Consider the following 6,000-nt stretch of genomic DNA (forward strand, 5'->3'; position numbering starts at 1 on the left):
ATGGTGGTGAATCTGATCAGAGGTTTAGTAATGCAGATGTAGAGAGAGAATCATCCGACATTCATAGAGCAGGTTTTAAACATTTTCAATGTTAATAGAATTAAGAGTAGTATGAAATTTTGTAAAAGAAGAAAATTCCAAGAAGGAGCTATGAATGCAAAAGCATGGGCCTCAAAATCTTTAGCTGCCTTTTCTCTTGGTGAAGGCAGTTCAAGTAAAGTCGGTTCAGTTAGTGAAGCTCATTAAGGACTTAGCAGGGGACGGAATTTTTCTCGTGTACATAAGTCAGAACACCAATGGAATACATGCTGTAATCAAAGATCAGATTGAAGTTTAGCAAGGAGTGTCTATGGCCGAAAAGCTGATTTCATTCAAAGATAACTGTATGCAGGTCACTAATGAAGCAATAAGCAACATGAAGATTATTAAGTTACAGGCCTAGCATGAATGGTTTCATAAGAAAGTTGATGCTGCTCGTGGTAAAGAACACATTTGAATAAGGGGGCTTATGTACTATGCTGCTATAACCATTTTTCTGCTGTAGTTATCACCGTTTGCAGTTTCTGTTATATTATTTGGCTCATGTGTACTGATGCATATAGAGCTTACTCCAGGCCGAGTTTTTACTGCAATTGCGACTTTTCGCATACTCCAAGAACCTTTGAGATCCTTTCCTCAAATAATTACTGCAGGAGCACAAGCTGTTTAAACAGTTTCGCAGTTTCGTAACGCGCTACGAAACTGCGAAACTGCTGTAGGTGTTGTTTTTGAACGAAGACAAACAGTTTGGTGGGAAGATCAGAAAATTGTCAAAGTAAACACCCAAGGAACATTAAGGAGACCACATGAAGCCAGCATAAGCCATTCAAATGATGACAAGTGTGCCTTTTTTGTAAAGTAAAGTGTTTTTGTCTCAAGTTAAAGTCTTCATTATAAAGGCACTTTATTTTCGGTTATTAGGGTTTGGAAGGAGGTGCATACGAGGAGTATTGTTTTGGCTTGTACACCTGCCCATCAACGAAGCCTCCAACACATCTGAAATATGGTGATGCTCATCAGTTTTGGGGTATTAAAGAGCTGGAGACATGCTGCTACATTTTCGAAGAGTGGTGAAAGACAAGGACCGGAGAAACAGGGGTTTTATCCTAATATTATTGAACCGTTAACGCATTCAGTATCCAAAGCTAGCTTGGAACATTGCATCCTCCTCTCAGCTATCTCGGCCAAACTGAAAGGAGACAGGTGTCAAAGAGCAAAGAAGAATCATTCTACGAGGAAGATAGAATTAGAGATTTAGTTTAATTAGGACTCTTTGTAATTCCAGTTCAGCACTTATTGTATTTAACGAGTCAGTTAATTAGTAGATACGGGTAATTAGTAGCAGTCATCGAGCTCCCCTCATGCTGGAGGAGGAAGCTCAAAGTAGTTAAGGATATGTTTCTATATATAGATCAAACTTGGATGTAAGGAGGGTTGGATATTTGAGAAACAGAGTGTTATTTTGGCTTGTGTACAAACTTATTTTCAGTAATACAAGTGACTGCTTTTCTTCTCAGGATTCATACAGTGTTTCAAATGCTCAAGATATGTGGTTTTATTTTATCCTTTATGTTTTTACAGTTGTATAGATACACAATCACTCAGAATTCACTTTGCTGCTCTGATTTCCTGTGTGTATTTATAAGCTGAGGTTTTTATGAGATGTGTTTTGAGTATTTAAACATTACATGCCCTGACTTCTATGAATGAGTAGTGTTATAGTTTACTGAAGGATGATTAACTCCATAAGCCCAATGGAAGTCTTTGTAATGTCTATCCAGCCAACTTATGTGTTAAATTTACTTTGCAAGAGTTAGCCATCTCATCAATATTTAAAATCAATAACCCTTTGAGAGAGCCCTCTCAGGCTAAGGAGGCTAAGCCTTAGTCAAAAGTCTGGTTTGAAATAGTTACACAGAGTCTTACTGATTAGCAGCCTTCAGTGCTTGATTTTGTGATAACATTTTGGTGCGTCTGCCGGGAGTCTGAAGATTATTCTTTCCCGAAATCATGAAGCTGAACTTCTGAAGGTAGCAGGAGCTCAAAAGGTTTTTGAGGCTGCAAAACTACCTTGGCGACTCCATTGTTGAAGAATTCGAAATTCATAGGTTCATGGTGATTCCACTGGAGTTATGAAGGACCCAGATGCTACCATTCTTATTTCAAGGTATGCATGCATAGATTTTTCAGGAATTCATGGTTTCCCAAATCATTTTCCCAAGGATGCATATTTTCTAAGGAATGGTCCAAGATTCAATGGAGAAGATCTGAGTTTAACTTTGAAGCATATATCAGATTTTTGTGATTTTACACAGCTTCTTAGAGTTAAGCATGAGGATGTTTGCATTATGTTATTCTATGATTCACTTCAAGGGAAATGTAAACAATGGATTGAAAGCTTTCCTATCAAATCCATTAAGTCATTTCAAGACTTATGGCTTATGTTTTTGGAGGAATGGATAGATAGGTCAGAGGTGGTGGCAAACTCTCTTTCAGTTCAAGGTTTCAAACAATGGAATAATGATCATAGTAATGGAGAAACAAATGAAAATTTTTCTTTGTCCTTGTCCTCGTATCTAAAATCCTTTGACTGCAAGGCAGAGGATAAGATGAGATTTTTGGATGAAGTTGCTGAGGACATTGAGAAAGAAATTGAAGGTGTAGAAGGTCAAATTCAGGCATATAGTTTTCATAATCATGATCATTATTTTCAGAAGTTTTCTATGGCAGAACGCAAGGAGACAATGCTGGTTCCTTTCTCTTTCACGATTGAGGAACTGAACACTGCTGTTGAAGATCAGTTTGCACAGCCGGAAAGTTACAAGAAAAATCTAGCTGATCATGTATTCTGGGATCCTATAGCTGACTACATGGAAGAGTTTTACTCTCCAGTGTTTCAGTTGTCCTATAAAGATCAAAGACAATTTCAGTGGCAGCGGTCATCATACTATCATATTGGCTCTGAACTCCGATGCAGTCAAAGAAATCAAATATCAGATAAGACAAATGATTGGCTACATTGGAAATTTCACATTGATTGAGCTAAAAGAAGTTTGAATTGTTAGGGTAGGTAGGTAGGAAAAGGCAAATAAGCTCAAGGTCAACTGAGCATTTTTTAGTAGATGTAGTTTTCTTTCTCCTACAATGATCATCCAGCTAAAGCCCGAGGTGAAGGCCCAAGGAACTTAAAGAAGATGTTTGTCAAATAAATTCTATAAGGCACTGGAACTGCAAGTTCTTAGTGTACCACAAGGGCACACTATCCCAAGTGGAGCCACTGTTATCACTGAAAATATTTCAAAGGAAAAGGGTAAGGTAAGGGAGAATTGGTCTTGGTTATTCTCATGACCAATTCTTGCATAAGAAGCACTTGGCAAACTCAAGGTCAGCATACCTAAAAGTTCTTTGAAGGCTCAAGCAAGGCAAGTAAGGTAATCCTAAATTTTGATATGAATTACCTTTGTGAAGTTTTCCTTGAAAAATGGTGCCTCTGCATAGTTTCAACTTTCAAGGCAGATGAGAAGGACATTTCAAGGTAAAGAAGCTCAAGACAGTCGAATTTGGCATGTAAGCTGTGTTTTTGAAATTACACAGCAGTTTCGTAGCGCGCTACGAAACTGCTGTAGGTGATTTTTTCTACAGGCATATTTCTCTGTTTTAAGTAGTCAACTTCCAGGAGGTATTTATAGCAGCTGAAAGCATATTTTCGAAAACTGAAAGAGGTTTTTATTCCTAACATACTGAACTAGAAAAACCTCTTTCAGTTTCTTCAAATTGATTATGATCTGGGAGAAACGGGTGACTAAAAGTTGCGCTATGAAACTGCTGTAGGTGCAGTTTTTAATTTCCTGTTTTACACATCTTCTTCAAGGATCGATTTTGGGCAGCTGGAGTAAGGTTTCAAAAAACTAAAATAGGTTTTTGTTAAGCACGGATTGGTTTACAAAAGCCTCCTTCAATTTTTTTAAATACGTTTTCTGTGAGAAGTTATGAGCTCTGTACCAAGACCTATTTTTCAGGCAAAACAACAGTTTCGTAGCAGCTGAAGCTAAATACTCCAATCTCAATCACTAGTTATGAACTGCAAGTGGAAATGTTGAAAAGGGAATATCTTAAATGGATCCTTCAAAATTACCAATCTTCAGCAAAGTTAATACAGGTGGAGGAAACATGTATTCGAATGCAACTTTAAACTTTTGTCATAAAGTGAACACATTTACTACAGTCCAAAATATGTCAGGCAGCTTGGAAGAACTTTTGTCTTCACACATGGACAAAGGTTGACAACACACAAAGACGTGGCATTCTGATATTTTTGTAAAACTCCTATTGAAGGTGGACATTACATTTATGCAGATGAGAGACATTACTTCTCTAGTTCAGGAGTTGCTAACAGTTCATATAGCTTGGATGCAAATGAAAATTATCGTAAGAGTTCTTTGTATGGTTCTAGCTTACAGCCTTATGGCAGTGGTGCCCAATACCGTATGTTAAGTGAGGAAGATGAGGGAAAGGTAATTTTCCTGTTAAGGATAACCTTCCGGATTATATGCACTAATCTTATGCACTTAACCCCAGACAGTCATGGGATGGTGGTGAATCTGATCAGAGGTTTCGTAATGCAGATGTAGAGAGAGAATCATCCGACATTCATAGAGCAGGTTTTAAACATTTTCAATGTTAATAGAATTAAGAGTAGTCTGAAATTTTGTAAAAGAAGAAACTTCCAAGAAGGAGCTATGAATGCAAAAGCATGGGCCTCAAAATCTTTAGCTGCCTTTTCTCTTGGTGAAGGCAGTTCAAGTAAAGTCGGTTCAGTTAGTGAAGCTCATTAAGGACTTAGCAGGGGACGGAATTTTTCTCGTGCACATAAGTCAAAACACCAAGGGAATACATGTTGTAATCAAAGATCAGATTGAAGTTTAGCAAGGAGTGTCTATGGCCGAAAAGCTCATTTCATTCAAAGATAACTGTATGCAGGTCACTAATGAAGCAATAAGCAACATGAAGATTATTAAGTTACAGGCCTAGCATGAATGGTTTCATAAGAAAGTTGATGCTGCTCGTGGTAAAGAACGCATTTGAATAAGGGGGCTTATGTATTATGCTGCTATAACCATTTTTCTGCTGTAGTTATCACCGTTTGCAGTTTCTGTTATATTATTTGGCTCATGTGTACTGATGCATATAGAGCTTTCTCCAGGCCGAGTTTTTACTGCAATTGCGACTTTTCGCATACTCCAAGAACCTTTGAGATCCTTTCCTCAAATAATTACTGCAGGAGCACAAGCTGTTTAAACAGTTTCGCAGTTTCGTAGCGCGCTACGAAACTGCGAAACTGCTGTAGGTGTTGTTTTTGAACGAAGACAAACAGTTTGGTGGGAAGATCATAAAATTGTCAAAGTAAACACCTAAGGAACATTAAGGAGACCACATGAAGCCAGCATAAGCCATTCAAATGATGACAAGTGTGCCTTTTTTGTAAAGTAAAGTGTTTTTGTCTCAAGTTAAAGTCTTCATTATAAAGGCACTTTATTTTCGGTTATTAGGGTTTGGAAGGAGGTGCATACGAGGAGTATTGTTTTGGCTTGTACACCTGCCCATCAACGAAGCCTCCAACACATTTGAAATATGGTGATGCTCATCAGTTTTGGGGTATTAAAGAGCTGGAGACATGCTGCTACATTTTCGAAGAGTGGTGAAAGACAAGGACCGGAGAAACAGGGGTTTTATCCTAATATTATTGAACCGTTAACGCATTCAGTATCCAAAGCTAGCTTGGAACATTGCATCCTCCTCTCAGCTATCTCGGCCAAACTGAAAGGAGACAGGTGTCAAAGAGCAAAGAAGAATCATTCTACGAGGAAGATAGAATTAGAGATTTAGTTTAATTAGGACTCTTTGTAATTCCAGTTCAACACTTATTGTATTTAATGAGTCAGTTAATTAGTAGATACGGGT

Source organism: Pinus tabuliformis, chromosome Q (genome assembly GCF_031772625.1).
Source record: "Pinus tabuliformis cultivar Carrire ecotype Pingquan chromosome Q, CPIR1, whole genome shotgun sequence".
In the NCBI taxonomy this organism is placed as follows: domain Eukaryota; kingdom Viridiplantae; phylum Streptophyta; class Pinopsida; order Pinales; family Pinaceae; genus Pinus; species Pinus tabuliformis.